The sequence below is a fragment of the Sorex araneus genome, chromosome 2 (genome assembly GCF_027595985.1).
Source record: "Sorex araneus isolate mSorAra2 chromosome 2, mSorAra2.pri, whole genome shotgun sequence".
Taxonomy (NCBI): Eukaryota; Metazoa; Chordata; class Mammalia; order Eulipotyphla; family Soricidae; genus Sorex; species Sorex araneus.
Window position 1 is genome coordinate 230,874,788 of NC_073303.1, and position 18,280 is coordinate 230,893,067.

Here is an 18,280-nt window from a genome sequence, read left to right on the forward strand (position 1 = left end):
CATACCTCTATAGAATTAAAAAGATAGAGACTGTATCAACAATCTTCTCAGACCATGATGCACTGAAATTAGAAATGAATCACACACACAAAGAGAAAACAAAATCAAACACCTGGAAATTAAACACCTCAGTATTGGACAACGTGCGGCTTAAAGAGGATATCAAAAGATTCCTGGAAACAAATGAAAATGAGGACACGAGTTACCAAAACTTATGGGACACAGCAAAAGCTGTGTAAGAATAAAGTTTATAACTCTACAAGCATTCTTCAGGAAGGAGGAGTGAGTTCACATAAGTAACCTAACCTCATAGCTTAAGAACTTAAAAAATGAACAACAAAAAAAGCCCAATCCGAACAGGAGAAAGGAAATAATAAAACTCAGAGCAGAAATTAACAAGAAGGAAACCCAAAAAACAACCTGAAAGATCAGTGAAACCAAGAGCTGGTTCTTTGAGAAAATAAACAAGATCGATAAACATTTTGCAAGGTTTAAGAGAGAGAGAAAACCCTAATAAACCAAATCAGAAATGAAAAGGGGGACATTATAACAGAAACTACAGAAATTCAAAGGATCCTCAGAGATTACTTTGAGAATCATTTTTTGCCATGAAACATGAAAACTTTGAGGAAATGGATAAATTCCTAGATTCCTATAGCCTCACAAGGCTGAACTAAGAAGACCTGGAATACCTGAACAGACCTAACACCATCAAGGAAATTGAAACGGTAATAAAAAGTCTCCCCAAGCACAAAAGCCCTGGCCCAGATGAATTCACTACTGAATTCTTCCAAAATTTAAAGAGGACTTACTCCCAATCTTCTTTAAGCTTTTCCAGGAAATTGAAGTATCAAAAATTTTTCCAAACACTTTCTATGAAGCAAATATCACCCTGATACAAAAAGCAGACAGAGATATCACAAAGAAAGAGAACTACAGACCGATATCCCTAATGAACACAAAGATCCTCAACAAAATATTAGCAAATAGAATCCAACGACTCATCAGAAAGATCATACACCATGACCAAGTAGGATTCATTCCAGGGATGCAAGGATGGTTTAACACTCACAAGTCAATCAACATAATTCATCATATCAACAAAAGAAATAATAAACACCATATGATCATATCAATAGATGCAGAGAAAGCATTTGACAAGATCCAGTACCCGTTTATGATGAAAACTCTCAGAAAAATGGGCATTGAAGGAACTTTTCCTTAATATAGTCAAAGCCATCTACCACAAGCCCACGACAAGTATCATTCTCAATGGGGAAAAACTAAAAGCCTTCCCTCTAAGATCGGGCACAAGACAAAGTTGCCTGCTTTAGCCACTCCTATTCAATATAGTACTGGAAGTCCTGACCATAGCAGTTAGACAAAAAAAAAAAAAATCAAGGGCATACAGATAAGAAACGAAGATGTCAAGCTATCACTATTTGCAGACTACATAATTCTATACTTAGAAAACCTTAAAGACTCTACAGAAAAGCTCCTAGAAACAATAGTTCGATATAGTAAAGTGGCAGGCTACAAAATTAACCCCCCAAAGTCCATGGTTTTCTTATATACAAATAATGAAAGAGAAGAAAGAGACATTAAAAAAACAATCCCGTTCACAATAGTACCACAGAAAATCAAGCTTAGAATCAGCTTAATAAAAGAGGAGACGGATCGGGGGCTGGAGCAGCGGGTAGGGCATTTGCCTTGCACGTGGCCGACCCGGGTTCAATTCCCAGCATCCCATATGGTCCCCTGAGCACCGCCAGGAGTAATTCCTGAGTGCAAAGCCAGGAGTAACCCCTGTGCATCGCCAGGTGTGACCCAAAAAGAAAAAAAAAAGAGGAGAAGGATCTATACAAGGAAAAGTACAAAACACTAATTCAAGAAATAAAAGAGGACACTTGGAAATGGAGACACATCTCCTGCTCATGGATAGGGAAAATTAACATTATCAAAATGGCAATACAGCCCAAAGCACTATATAAATTTAGTGCGGTCCTGATTAGGATTCCCATGACATTTTTTAAAGAAATATACAAAACACTCCTGAAAAAGGGGGACATTAAAACAGAAACTACAGAAATTCAAAGGATCCTCAGAGATTACTTTGAGAATCTTTTTTTGCCACGAAACATGAAAACTTTGAGGAAATGGATAAATTCCTAGATTCCTATAGCCTCACAAGGCTGAACTAAGAAGACCTGGAATACCTGAACAGACCTATCGCCAGAAGTGGTGGTTGGGAAAATTGGAAATAATGGTGGTGGAAAGGTAATCATGGTGGGACTGGTGTTGGAATATTAAATGTAATAAATCACCGGTAACAGCTTTATACAAATAAAATGAAAATTTAAAAGAAGAAAAGAAATTAAAACTCAGTCTCTGTGATTAGAAATATAATGCAGCTATGATGAAACAGGAAAACCTTTACTGCCATGAGTTCCTTCAAACACCCTTGATTGGAGGTGGTCAGAGTTAGGGGTTTGCTATTTTTAAATTCTGGTTGGTTATTTTAGAGCCATATCCAGTGATGTTCAGGGGTAACTCCTGACTCTGCACTCAGAAATTACTCCTGGAGGTGCTTGGGGGACCACACTGGATGCTGGGGATGGAAGCTTTGTCAGCAGCGTGCAAGGCAAGCTCCTTACCTGCTGTACTATATCTGTAGCCCCACTTTAGGGGGGTTTAGGACATTCAGAACTGAGAAATTCTGGGATGGAGAACAAACACACGTAATAAAGGCAGTAAAGAGAAGGCTCCCAGCAGCCTCTCAGTCAGCCTAGCTCTTTCCTCCCTGGTCACTATAATGTAATCAAGCACCTCTATAACTCCATTTGCAAATGAGTGACTCAATTCAATCAGTGCTACCTAATTCTATAAAGACTCAGTGTGTACTTGTCTGAGGGAAGCTCTATGGGATTAGAGTTTTAACTGGGAGCTGCTATTCTTCATTGCCCTGGGACTGCAATCTACATTGTCCCCAAACCCTCCCCAGTTATTTCAAGCCAAGAGGTTCAAGGGAATCGATGTAAGCCAGATCCAGGGTGACTCAGTGGGCCCAATGAGAGACAAGCTGAACCACTGCCAGGTTCTCTCTAAACCCAGGGTCATGGGATGGGTTACTGGTCCATCTCCAGAGGCTTCTGCCTCAATGGCCTGGGGGAGGGGAAGCCTCAGGTCAACTCTATCTAAGGAGTCCCAGGTCTATCTCAGCAGCTCAAAGCTGGCCCACTGTGGAGGCGGGGAAACCAGATTCTATTCTGGTACCATGAGCCAGTAGTACATTAGGAAAGTGTGAGGCTAGAAATTAACTTGTTGCTATTGGATACCACAGGAGCAAAAATAGAAAGGCAGTCAGTGCATGAGGGCTGGTGAGAAGTGAGTTCCCCAAACACCACTGGGGATCTCAAACCTGAGAAAGGTTAACAAAAGCAAGTCCCAGAGACTGAGGAATGTGTCAGGGCCGTGCCACCATTCTAGTTGCTCATCTTTGGCTACTGACATTCAGGCTATTTCCAAACATGTCCCCAGTTTTCTGCAGCTACACAGACTCACCCTGGCAAGGTGCAGCCCAGACCCAGCCTCTCCTTCAGAAGTTCCTTGGCAAGCAAGAGAGACTGTGCAAGGGTTAGGACACACTAAGGCACAGGCACCCACATTAAACTATGGCCCAGTTGGTCAAGTACCATGGCAGTACCCTTGGGTCCCCTCAGCAGGGCATGCTCCCCTCCCACCAAAAAAATCTTCCCTAACTACTCCTCCCAAGTCAAAGTCACCTCTCTTGACTCCCAACACATTTACATTAATGCCAACCTCCCACACTGTGCTGCATTCAATTAGTGCATGACCCATAACTTTATTTTTAATTAAAGCAAGATTAACTGTGGAAGTAAAACAATAGAGTATGAAAATTCAAAAAGGATGCAAATGTCTATTCATCATGGTGCTTATTAAAAATTCTAAGGTCTGTAATAAATACATTGTGTAACTCTGAACCAGCATTTCCTAAACTCAACCGATCTGGGAACTTACTTGTCAAGTTCTTACCATCTTGTAAAACTAATGATCTGCCTAACTCTTCTAATCCATTCCACTCATCCTACAATTATGTCTGGTCTTCGTTTTGCTACTTAACTGACTTGAATGGCTATTTATGTTCTGTCCCTCTGCATGCATAATATATCTTAAGTGCAATATTTGATTGAGCTAGAAGCATGTCTGGCATGTCTTTGAAGTTCCAGCACCCCCTCTACAGTAAAGACACTAAAAACATTCTTTAATTTGAAAACATCATTTGTGAGGGCATAAACTATTTGTAACTTAGACTGTATAATTTGTAAAGCCTTTAGAAACCATTGAGTAATTTTCCATTTACACACACACACACACACACATACACACACACATACACACACAGAAGCCTGGAGACACAAAATAAGTTGTTCAAAGTCACAAAATGTTAAAGAGCAATGACTGGAATCCAGGGCCTATAACCTTGTAGCTAGCATTCCTTCTGTAATTTAAGAAAGTCTGTTCTCCCAAGCTCAAGCTGGTTTTCCAGCAGGCAAAGGAATAGAAGGTATTTAAAAGTACTTTTGATGAATACTACAATCAGCTTGACACAGTCATACCAAAGAACTGAAACAGAAAAGGAAAGTCCAAGAAATTCTAGTGCTGAGAAAACAAGAGTTAGAGCATTTTAGAGTCCAGAATGTCTATGAGGAGTTGAAAGCTCCAAAGCTGAGTATCAAGAGTATCAAGAGTATCAAGAAAAAACCAGGAGCTGGAGCGATAGCACAGCGGGTAGGGCGTTTGCCTTGCACGCGGCCGACCCGGGTTCTAATCCCAGCATCCCATATGGTCCCCTGAGCACCACCAGGGATAATTCCTGAGTGAAGAGCCAGGAGTAACCCCTGTGCATCACCGGGTGTGACACAAAAACAAAACAAAACAAAAACACACAAAGAAAAAACCATAATATTTGTAACTAGCAGAGTTGGGCAAGATACACAGTGGCTGTCTGGTGGATATCACAGTAAAGATTTTCAACACGTGCTTCTGGAGAAATACAGGGAAAGTCTGATTATATTCAAGCAAGTGCTACTCAAAGGTGTAAGTGTGTGTGTCCGTGTGTGCAAAGACAGACATGAAAGTTTGGTACGCCTCATTCTTACTCAGGCCTGCAAATAACAAGCTCATACCTAGCACACACATCAGAACACCTGTGCTAATGAAGGGCAGCTCTGCATTTTTTTCAGAGGCCAGAGGCGATCCTGAACCACAAGTAGGAATGAGAATTAGAGCCCTGGAGCCTGGGGCCACAGTGAGTCACCTGCAGATGCTGCCGCCTGAATGTTTTACACATCCAGTCCTTCTGAAGGTGAATTCCACCCCAGGCTGCCCATACCTAGCTTTTTCTCTCTTCCCCCAGCCCTTGATCAACAAAGGTAACTCCTGGGCAGCTGTAACTGTTAAAGCACAAATCCTGGCACACTGTTGTGGTTCACTCAGTCCCAGAAAAAAACATGCAACCCCGATGCATATGACAGCAATACTGCACACCACCCTCTTTTCCAGGACAATACCCGGCCCTGAAGCATTCCCTACAGAGGCTGGCTATTTCCCCCACCCTACCCCACCCCACTCCAAGCCCAATAAAATCAATTAGAAGTCAAACAAGGGGAAAGCAGTCTCGTTCGAATAATTATCTCGATTCCTATTTTCCAGCTGGTCATCAACCAAGAAAAAGTGCTTTAGCCATTAACAAGCAGCAAGTCACTTCAACATGCCTCTCGCTGCTCAGGAAGCAGTCATGTGCCAGGGAACCCTGGTTCACAACTGTCCATTTCCCCCAGTTACTGAGTCCTGTCAGTGGTGTTGGAAATGAAAACAAAGTGCAAAGACTAGTTTAAGAACTCAGATTCCCCAGATGCTGAAGCTTCCAAATCTCTGTTGCTGTGCTCTATTAGTAAATTCTCCAGCACACAGTGGCTTCCGACCTCCTGCACACAGGTTCCTGGCCCACAGAGTGTGGGTGAGAATCAGTACACCATGGGCCCACCCACCTTCCTCGGACAAGGAGGAATTGGCTATCCTGTGCTGCCTTGCACTTACCTTTTACATCAGTCCAGCACCCATCCACAGTGCCCGACCGTCATCAGATGTGTCCTCCTTGGATGTGACACTCCAGAGCCCAACCAAGGAAACCAGTGACTTCCTGTCATTAAAGACAAACCAGTGACCTTGGCACTTCTCATCTTGACCTATCAGCAGCACTTGGAGGACCTAGTCCAACTCTCCTTCATGCTACCTGCTATTTACCCTTCCCCCAACTCAGGCTGAGAGTAGTAACTCCCGCCAGGTTCCCCCTGCTCCACAACACCTGGAACCAGGAGAGCACCTTCAAGGTTCACCTCAGCACACACTCTGCATAGAACACAGGTTTGATTCTGTTCCCAGCAATGGATAACCGCTAGAAATCAAGCCCCTTGTGACAGGAACTCTCACAGATGACAGCCCAGAATCCCCAACTATTAAGGGAATGAATGTAGGGGGAAAGTAGAGGAGGAATCAGTGCTCACAACCAGTTTTCCTCCTTCACCCTTTTTGTTTGGGGGTTCAGAATCTGAGTAGCATTTCTGATGGGAACAAAAATTGCTAGCCAAGAAAAAAAGTGCGCTTTTATCGCTTTAATAAAGAGTCCATTCATAGCCCAACATATTTTCCTTTTGTCCAAGTATTAACATTTTAACAAAGGATGCAGAACTTTTTACCAAGTGAGGTCACTGTTCAACAGAAACTGTGAATGGTGATAAACTTCAGTTTCATATTAAAATCTGTTCAAGATGCAAGAAAAGGGCTGAAACAATAGTACTGCTAGCAGGGCAATTGCTTGGCAAGTGGCCGAACTGGGTTTGATCCCTGGCACCACATATGAACCCTCTGAGCCCTGCCAGGAGTGATCCTGAGTGCAGCATATGTAAGCCCCAAAAAGCATAAAAGCAAAACAAAGATACAGAAAGGGAACAGACAAAAAAACAGTCAGAAGAAATACTCAAAAGCCTTTATGAAGCAAGCTTTTTAAAGGAACAAACTAAAAAAAAATTTTTAAATAATAATAATGGGCTGAAGCGATAGCACAGCAGGTAGGGCGTTTTTGCCTTGCATGTGGTCAACCTGGGTTTGATCTCCAGCATCCCATATGATCACCCAAGCACCACCAGAAATAATTCCTGAGTGCATGAGCCAGGATTAACCCCTGTGCATCGCCGGGTGTGACCAAAAAAGCAAAATAAATAATCAAATAAATAAAAATAATAATAAAGAAATAACTATTGGGAGCTATAGTACACTGTGTGGGGTACTTGCCTTTCCTGCAATTCACCCCCAAGTTCCATCCCTGGCATCCCATATGGTATTCCCAAGCTTGCCAAGGGTGATCCCTGAGCACAGCACCAGAAGTAAAGCCTTAGAAAGCATCAAGTAATTTTGCATTTACACACATACACACACACACACACACACACGCACACACACACACACACACACACATAGACACACATACTGAAGCCCAGAGACATAAAATAAGTTGTTCAAAGTCACAAAATATTACCCTGAATACCATTAGTATGCCCTTTCCCAGAAAAAGGATAAACTCTTAACTGCTACTGCAGTAAGAGGGCTTAGTGCCTTCTTCCCAAAGGCAACCATGTTCTAATTCTCTGAACCTGCAAACACAGCACTAAGTCAGAAACCTTATGATAGTGGGACTGTGTTCTGAGGTGGCCACTGGAAACCCAGGTCCTTTCACAAAGGGTAAGAGCAGAAGGAAGCAATAATAGAGGCAGTTGCTGATCAGAGATCAAGTTTCCATGTCTGCATGTAAGAAATACAACAAGAAAGGGAAAGAGATACAATTCTACAGCTCTTCCCAGGGGTGGGGATGGAGTGGGGAGGCGACAGGTGGGGGTGGGGGAGGGCAGTTCAGGGGGAGGGAGGTGTCGCCAAATGAACAAAGTTCATTTGACATCTTCATCTTAGGGCTTCTAACCTCCAGAAATGTTGAGGAAAAAATCTTTCCTGGAGTCCATGCTAATTTATTATGAAACAAGTTTGCTTCATCTAATACATATCTTTGAAGTATCTGTGCCAATTTTCAATAAGCCATTTCTTCTAGAAAGCAGGAAGTATGACACCTATTTTTCAGATGAACAGAAATATCACTGAGGCTTGAATAAGTTCTCCCTTAAGTCTGTTCTAAAGAGTTAAAACCCCGTTCACAACTCTTGATTCCCCCAAACTCATCTGCAGTGGCTGCCAACCTGACACCTCAAACGAATATAAGCATTTACTTAACAATCCTCTGAACCTCAATGGCTAATGAAGAATCTGTCTGCATACACACTCATAATAAACTTTGATTTCCTAGGTATATGTAGATATTCTATAACTGATACAATGGACTATTGTCCCCATCTATTTCATGCACACCTGACATTCCAAACTTTCTCATTTTTTCCATATTCCTGACACTCAATGCAGCTATCCCCTGAATTTTGTTCAAATTGTGGAGACTAGCAATTTCCCAACATAGTTGCTGAAGGAAACCTGCATGCTGGTGCCCAGATTGTTCAGGGGTCAAGTCAACTGAGATTTTCAGGAGCATGTGGAATAAAGGCCATCTCTAAGCTCATCACTCAGGCTCTGAGCACAGCCCTGCAAATAACCGGGCCCAGTTGCTGATGGAATGAAGTCAAACATCAGGATCTGCCTGGGGGCCAACCTGCAGGTGTCCTGGTATGACTGTGCCCTGTACCCATGGCTCCCCCCAGAGTGTCACTGTTGCCAAGGAGATAGGAGAGGCCGCCAGCCCACAGAACCTGATGCTCTTGCTGGGAGAATTGTTCTGTGGTTCTCATTCACAGAGAACGTATGTAATTGATGCCTCATTCTGACAAGGGCAGTGTCCTCTGAGATGCTTCACTAAAGGGGGAAAAAGAGCATGCTAGGGCCAGAGAGATGTCTTTTTTAAATTTTGGGTCACACCTGGCAATGCACAGGGGTTATTCCTGGCTCATGCACTCAGGAATTACTACTGACAGTGCTCAGGGGACCATATGAGATGCTGGGAATCGAACCTGGGTCAGCCGCATGCAAGGCAAATGCTCTACCCACTGTGCCATTGCTCTAGACCCCCAGAGAGATGTCTTGAGGGTTGAGCATAGCCTTTGCATGTGGAAGGCCCTTGATCAATCCCCAGCACTACATGGTCCTCTGAGCACTGTGATATGTGATCCCCAAGGACTGAGCCAGGAGTAGTCCCCAAGCACTGTTAGGTGTGGCCAAAAAGAGAAACTAGTGAGAAGGGTTTCTCTAACCCTTAGTATTTGAAAAATGCTGGATCTGTATTACTCTTCTCTGGCATGGCTCAGGCAAGTGCTGCAGCTTCATTGAAGAAAACCCATGATGTAACCTATTGTAAAATCTGCCATAGGCAATGTGGCATGAGGTACAGAGACATCTCCCATATAGGAGACCCTGTATCCCATCAAGGACATCATGTCCATGAGCAAATGCCCCAGTGGCATTAATCAACTGACAAAAACACACAAGAACCAGTGCAACCAGAATTAGCTCCAAGTTCAGGATGGAGCTAGAAGAGATTCACACCAATTAAAAACTAACCCTGCATGGTAGGAAGATGCTTTTCTCACCATCCAAATTGTGCCTCCTTATTTGATAGCGAGTTAAGGGGTATGGAGATGCTCAAAACACTATTAATCCCTCTGAATTCAGGGTAGCAGCGTGCCCAGATTCAGAAAATAAGCTACAAAGCATCTCACCCAAGGACATTCTCCTTCCAGATAATGAAGAATATGGGCACAAGACTAGGCATGGGGAGGATAGGAAAGAACCCAAAAGGACAACATTGTCACAGCTACACTCCCATAGCAGAAAGTGCCAGTGCTGGTTCTCGCACCCCACCTTCGCCCCACCTCAGGTGCTGCCCTCAGGCCTGGAAGTTAGTTTCCAGAGAAAATCCATCAGCAGTTTCTCGTCCGAGATGCACTACAGCAGGGACAGCCATGCTGCCAAGGCACCTCCCCCAGGAAGGAGCAGGCCCAGAGGCGCAGAGGCCCAGAGGTTGGGGGTGGGGGGTTGTGGTGCAGGGCAGCCCTCCATGCCAGAAGTGCAGTCGCTGTGAACCCCAACACAGCTGGAAGGGGACGCCTGCCCCTGACTAATGGCTTCTGACTTCCTCCCAAAACAAGTGCATTGGAACCAAGGCCAAAGTCTCTGTTCCCACAGGGACTGGGATCATCCACTCTGATCATCAAAACATTTGTCTCCAGGAGAGTTACACAGGCTGGCTGTGGCATCCAGCCTGTTTCATAAACCTGGGTCACAGGTCAGACATCTTGGGGCCAAGATCAGTGTTGGCCAAGGATGAAAAATGGGTTTTGTCACATATTGCTTACATTGCTGGCCAGCCACATCTCCTACAGCTGAGGGCAGAGCACCATGATCTCTGGAGATCAAGATCTATGATGAACACAGGACAAGCTAAAGGCAGGAGGGCCAAGTCCCACTCTCTACCCGGCCAAAAGGGAACATTCCCCTAGGAATCCCCTCACAGGGGTTACAGACATGCAGCAGGCACACAATTACCATTTACTCCATAAGACTGAGTATCCCACCCATGACATTTTTTGAAAAAATAGACAAAACACTCCTGAAATTCATATGGAACAATAAACCCCCACGAATAGCTAAAGCAATTCTTGGGAAAAAGAAGGTGGGTGGCATCACCTTCCCCAACTTCAAACTCTACTACAAAGCAGTAGTAATTAAAACAACATGGTATTGGGCTAGAAACAGACCTACAGACAAATGGAAAAGAGTTAAGTATCCTGTTATAGACCCTCAAATATATGGCCACTTAATCTTTGACAAAGGAGTAAGAAATGTAAAGTGGAACAAGGAAAGCCTCTTCAACAAGTGGTGCTGGGAAAACTGGATAGCTACCTGCAGAAAAATGAACTTGACCTCTGTCTAATGGCAGACACAAAAGTCAGATCAGAGTGGATTAAAGACCCCAATATCAGTAATGAACCTATAAGGTACATAAAAGAAAATGTAGGCAAAACTCTCCATGACATTGAAGCTAAAAGCATCTTTAAGGGTGAAACAGCACTGACCATGCAAGTGGAAGCAAACATAAACAAATGGGACTACATCAAACTAAGAAGCTTCTGCACTTCAAAAGAAACAGTGACGGGGACCCTCTGTGCCTAAAGACTTTGATTCCAGAGATCTAACACATTCGGGCATCCAGCGCAGCATCTAATAGCAATACACTGGGATGCGAACTGGGCTACAACTCTGTGCTGCCAGGGGGTGGATTTTTTCCTCCCCACCCTGTCTTCCTGCATGGAAAACGGCAGGTTGGCGGCACCCACGTGGCAGGCGCCATCTTCTAAGACTCCAAACCCAGAGGTATTTGGTTTTTACTCTTGGGGCTCCCAGGGACTCATGGGAAGGGGGCGTAAACGGCGTGCCCTCAGCCCAGATAAATCTGGAGCCACTGAGCATGAAGCGGACCCTCTGCACCTAAAGACTTTGATTCCAGAGACTTCTTACAGCAATGCACTGGGACTGTGAGCTGGGCTATGCAATTTATGGCAGAATTTTCCCTGGACTTTATACAGAAATCCAAAACCAAGACTTAACAGCTATAATTGTCAACAATGTGAAACGGTTCCTTTTGAACAGGTCTGACTTGGGGGGGAAACTCCAAATAATAACAGTAAGTTTTTGTTGAAATATTGAAGGTTATTAATGTAGCAGCCACCTCTCTGGACTGTGAACTAAGCAAAAGCCCCACGCAGCGTGGCGTACACCATACTATGAGGCGCGGAAGGGGGATGAGGGGGGGAAAAAAAAGGGAAAAGGAAAAAGGAAAAAAAAAAGATTTCTGTACTTGTAGCAGTGGGGCTACATATCTCTTCATTTCCAGCAATGGAAAACTAATTATCAAATGCTTCCTTGGTAGTAGGTCTGTCTCTCTTGGGTGGAAACTCCAACAACTATAGTGAGTTTTGTGTCAAATTATGGAATGTAATCAAGGTAAAGAGAAAATGAAGTGAAATTCATTAGTTATACAGTAGGGGGTAGGGGGTGGGGGCGGGGGGTATACTGCGGTTTTTGGTGGTGGAATATGAGACTGGTGAAGGGATGGGTGTTTGAATATTGTATAACTGAGACATAAGCCTGAGAACTTTGTAACTTTCCACATAGTGATTTAATAAAAAGTTTAAAAAAAAAGAAAGAAACAGTGACCAAAATACAGAAAGAGCCCACAGAATGGGAAAGAATATTTACCCAATACCCATCTGATAAAGGATTAATATCCAGGATATACAAGACACTAGTAGAACTGTACAAGAAAAAACCTCCAACCCCATCAAAAAATGGGGAGAAGATATTAACAGAAATTTCCTCAAAAAATAAATACAAATAGCCAAAAGGAATGTGAAAAAATACTTCCATATCACTAGTCATCAGAGAGATGCAAATCAAAACAACAATGAGATACCATTTCACACCACAGAGACTGGCACACTTTCAAAAGAACAAAAGCAACCAGTGCTGGAGTGGATGTGGGGAAAAAGGGACGCTCTTTCACTGTTGATGGGAATGTCAACTGGTCCAGCCTTCCTGGAAAACAATATGGACAGTCCTTCAAAAACTAGAAATTGAGCTTCCATATGACCCCGCAATACCACTTCTGGGAAAATATCCCGAGGATGCAAAAAAGCACAGTAGAATTTACATCTGTACGTATATGTTCATTGAAGCACTGTTCACAATAGCCAAAATCTGGAAACAACCTGAGTGCCCTAGAACAGATGACTGGTTAAAGAAACTTTGGTACATCTACACAATGGAATACTATGCAACTGTTAGGAGAGATGAAGTCATGAAATTTGCTTATAAGTGAATAAACATGGAGAGTATCATGCTAAGCGAAATGAGTCAGAAAGAGAGGGACAGACATAGAAGGACTGCACTCATTTGTGGAGTATAGAATAACATCACATGAGGCTGACACCCAAGGACAGTAGATACAAGGGCCTGGAGGATTGCCCCATAGCTGGAATCCTGCTTCATAAATGGAGGGGAGAAGGCAGATGGAATAGAGAAGGGATCACTAAGAAAATGATGGCTGGAGGGACCAGTTGGGATGGGAGATGCATGGTGAAAGTAGATAATGGACCAAACATGATGACCTCTCAGTGTCTGTGTTGCAAGCCATAATGCCCCAAAGTAGGGAGTATGGGGAATATTGTCTGCCATGGAGGCAGGGGGAGGGCGGGAAAGGGGGGGTATACTGGGGATATCGGTGGTGGGGAATGTGCACTGGTGGAGGGATGGGTGCTTGATCATTGTGAGATTGTAACCCAAACAAGAAAGCTTGTAACTATCTCACAGTGATTTAATAAAACTTAAAAAAAAAGAAGACTGAGTATCCCTAACTCCCCGATAATCAAGCACATCAGAGGCACTGGCACAAGAATCCAGTAAAGGCAGAGCTGGTCTCTGTCTCTCCGCAGATCCTGAAACCCACCCCAGGCAGGCCTAGGGCAGCTCTGGGCAGGCTGGCCACCACCCCTAGAACAGCTGCTGCCTGGAGTGGAACACACTTTTATCTTTTGTGGTAAGAGTAAAAATCCTCCTTGGATTTAGTCAATCACTGGAACAGAAACTCCAGGGTCTTCCCAGAGAGCCTCCCTGAGAGCTTTGTGCCAAGTTTTGGTAGTTGGGAGATGCCTGCACACAGCATCTTGAACCCTCATAGAAAAGGTTCCATCTCCCAACCCCAACTGCGCATGCCCAAACTAATACCAGCATGTACCACAGTTTCCCCTCCGATCAGCTTTCAGCAAGGTAAAGAAAAGCTGTGCCATAAAGAACCAAGTTGTAATAGCACTTGAACTGTTCCATCCTCTGGAGTGCATAAGATAAAGAGACTCAGGAGTGGGAAGCTTTGATCTGATCCATCCTGAGCTCACCCAGCCTCATGGGATCTGAACCCACAGCTGGACCACAATGCGGGGGCTCCCTTCTGAGCAGGAATCCCGGAAGGATGGAATTGGGCAGGGAGGCACTTCTCTCCTGGGGTCATTTGAGTGCCTGCTGGTGGCCTGGTTGCAACCGCACAAGGAATAGACCCGGCAGAGCCCCACGCATGTGAGAGGTCACCACATAGCCAAGGGCCTTTTGGTCATTCCCAGGTTCCACCTGACCCACTGCCCTCACTCCTCCATACTCTGAACAGCAGAGGGAGGGCCAATGATGAGCTAGACTGGATGGGATGAATAATAGATGCTGCAAAACCCTGAGACACTGCTTCCAGCTGGGCAGAGCAGGAGCAGCCCCACCCCAGCACCCTGCCCAGCATAGACAGTGGCTGGTGGTCTGGCTGTTCTCATAGACCCCTTCCACTCCTGTGAAATGACACCACTGGTCCCGATGCCCACTGTTCCTTGAGCAGCAAACAAGGGCTCCCTGCCAGGTGTCCTGAAAGTATATCCAACTTTCTGGCCAAGGCTGGCTGGCAATGATTCTCTGGGGCATCTCTCATGCTCTCTGGGCAGCAGTATCATTCCGGTTCAGAGTCATGTTCCCCCAGACACATTTACAGGCATCATTGTTCAACACAAAAGAGCTCATAGGGGAAGGTAGAGCACAGGATGCATAGTCCACTTTGGTGTACCATGAATACATAAATCCTGACGCTGTTTGAAAGTATATTGTTCTAGGGACTGGAGAGATAGTACAATGGATAGGATGCTTGCCTTGCATGCAGCTGACCTGGGTTCCATCCCTGGCCCCCCATATGGGCCCTGGAACATGCCAGGAGTGCAGAACCAGGAGTAAGTTCTGAGTGCCACCAGATATGGCCCAACAACTAAAACAAATTATTTTTAAAAGGAGAAAGTATATTGTTCTCTAGGGGGAAATGGGGTTGATCTAAAGTAGAAGCAGGTGCTGCAGGTAAAGGCTCCTCTTGGTCGGGAACAATTCTCACAGTTTCAAAACAACTGCCCTCAGACTCTGACAGTGCTGCCAGTTTCTTGCCAGCAGACCCCTCAACACAGACAAAGGCCACCCTTCTTTATGATGAAGACAGCAGAGGAAACAGACAGTGCTCCTCAGTGAGCTGCAGCGTATTGCCAACCCCGCACCAGACTCTCCACAAAAGCTGATTTTCTCTCTTGTACTTCGACCCTCTTACCCATCACCTGTTACAGGAGGGGAAGTGCAGGTGTGTGTCTGCTTAACTCTCGGCATTACTGCCATTGCTATGCCCATTGGAAAGGCTCTCTGCATTCAACCGAGGGTGAGACCAGCAAGGGGAGGGTGACTGTTTTGTACTTCCCCTTTTCCATTTGTCTTGTGATTGTCTCAATAATCAGAACTCATATAATTAATTGTGGTGTTCACACACTCAGTTGGGCTTACACAACTGGTTCTGTTCCTCACACATTTGATTGCAGAGTCACACAAGGTTGTGCTTACACCCTTGACTGAGCTCATGGCTTGATTTCGGGTCCCTGCCTGCATGTGTGTAGTATGTGCAGTAGTCACTGCAGGAGGGGGCATGTCACACACTTTAGCTGCTTACACACATTTGCAGCATGTTTGTTGCATAATACTTCCTTGCAATACCTGGGGCCATAAATGGCACTGCCATGGGGATGTGGCCTGTGGGGCGGTTATATGGATGGAGTCCCCAATCATGCCCACCAGGCAGATATCACACTGCAGAGCCATGTGCAGGCCAAAGAGTTGCTCTTTGAAACTGCTGATGAGGTTTCCCTGAAGCATATTAGAATTACAAGACACAGAACACAAGCACTTAGCAAAGAGCCGATAGGATGGAAGATCAAAGAACAAATGTGTCATGGCTTCTACTGTGATGCCTAGGGTGTGCATAAAAGGGAGAAGAGAAGCAGAGAACCCAAAACCCCAAATCTGTTACAAGTTTATGAGATCAGAGTTGCCAGTACCCCAGTTCCCTCAAGCTCCCTCAGCCCTCCAGCCCTCCTTGAATTTGACTGGTTTCCTTACATATCCCCCACCAAGCAAGCTAATTTTGCAGACACCCTATCCACTGGATGTCAAAGAACCCACAAACACACATGCTCAAGATGAGTCTTTCAAGCAGGCTTTCCCCAATGCCCCTAGTGGCCATTCTAGGCCAGGTCAGTGGCCCTGTCCTGCCCTCACAGCCTTCAAACTCCCTTTCAATAGAGCTGAGCATGAATCCTACTTGCATCTAAGCCTTCAGTGGACTGTGAGAAGGCACAGGAGCACCTGCTACAGCCACCGCCAGATCCTCACCACTTGGCTCAGAGTCCAGCATCCAAGTAAGCACTCAGCCCATGCATGAGAAAGTGTTGAGAAAATGATGTCGCTATGACAGGCATTTCCTCACAGAAGGTATGCATGTGTGTCCAGCATGAGGGCAAGTCAGCAAAGAGGGCAGATGGGTCTTACATCCTATCTCAGAGCTGAGAGATGGGCTAATGGGGCCAGGAAGGCAAACACGAGCTCACATACAAACATGGAACCTCAATGTTCTGTTCATTGAGGTTCAGAACAAGCTTAACCACATAAAATCCACATCTGTAGCTGGGAAGAGGCTAAGACAAACGCACATGGTGAGTGCGTTTGCAGCACACGTAAGTCCAATTCCTTACACAGCAATACTACATACAAACCAAAAAGTCCTGAGGACCAGATGAGAGACCACAGACGAGGGGAGATACAAACTACGTGTTCAAACTCCAGCAATAAAAAGTGACATGAGGTGTCACAGAGTATATATAAGAACATATAAGAGTAAGGCACTCGCTCTGCATGTGGCTGACTCTAGTTCAATACCCTATCACCACATAGGGTCCCTTGAGGCCTGCCAGGAGTGAGCCCTGAGCACCACCATATATTGTCTCTTCCCCACTCTTCATGCAAAGAGTGTTTCATTGATCAGGGATGGAGAGTGGAGCAAAAAGAAGGGAGAAGTAACATAAATGCTGTGTCACACACACACCAGGCATGAACTGTAGCTGCCTCTGGGCGAAGAAACCTTGATTTCTAGGAAATAGGGGCTGAAAGGACATTCACTGTTCACTACCCACTGCTTTCACTGGCTTGAAATCTGGCTTCTCCAACATTAAAGCTGTACTAAACTGGGGCAGATGGATGAAGTTCAATAACAAAAGACGAAGTAGGGAAGACAGAGAGAGGCCTGGCTCCACAAGCAGCTCGGGGTAGGGTTAGAGCAGGAGTGTGGAGAGGAGGGAGGTACCCCAGTGCCCCCTGACTAGGACTCCTAGAGAGGAAGTACCCCATTGATGCCCTGGCTTGGAGGCACAACACACCCCTCACCCTGGGACAGCCTGAGCAGCAACTGTCACCTGCACAGCTCACTGGCAGCACAACTGAAGTAAAGGTCCAGCACTTGAGACTCCAAAACTGGAGTCAGCAGGGCACCCGGGGACAAAGAGAGACAGATCACCGGCAGCAGTCTATCTAGTCTCTGCTAGTCCTCTCCAGTTCCAGGAATGTGGGGGCACAGCCTTTCAGAGCAGAGGGTCACAACAGACTGGGATTCGCTTAACAAAGAGAAGAAATCACAGGGCCCCAGGGGTTCGAGTACAGCAAGGAGCACTTGCCTGGTGACCATGGGGTCAGGAGTTTGAGCCACAGAGCTGCTCACATGCCATGAGCACAATTCTAGGGGCTCTGTGACTTTCAGAGTCACAACAGTGTGTGATCTCAGCATGCACCAGGTGTGTGTGAGTGCCATGACTAAAGATGTGGGAGCCCCAGCTCAGATCACCTGGGCACCACTCCCAGCAGTGCAAGCCCCAGGCTTCAGGACTCTAACAGTTCACTGAGATGATGTTCAAAAAAAGAAATAGTAAAAACCTCCTTAGCCTTTTCCAGGCTCCCCTGTCTCAGCACCTCTCCAAGTACCTCTTCCCAGAGCCATCCTGCACTTCTACAGCCCTGTGTGCGGTGAGGTCTGTGCCTCTCTCCACATAGATGTGAAAACAGGAAGGAGCATGTATGCTGAGGTCTGCTCCAGACATGCGACCAGGCACATCTGGACAAGAATCCGCATGCCCCCTGCCAGTTATGGGGTGGTCGGGATTCTGGAGCCAGCAAGTCTCACTAGAAGCACAAAAACCCCAAGATTGCTCCC

At 45.3% G+C, this 18,280-nt stretch overlaps 1 protein-coding gene across 3 annotated transcripts in view; it reads right to left on the reverse strand.

Annotated features, from left to right (window-relative positions):
* TLN2 (talin 2) overlaps positions 1 to 18,280 on the reverse strand; it is a 412,543-nt gene that overhangs the window by 370,076 nt on the left and 24,187 nt on the right. The gene's annotated exons all lie outside the window — the stretch shown is intronic.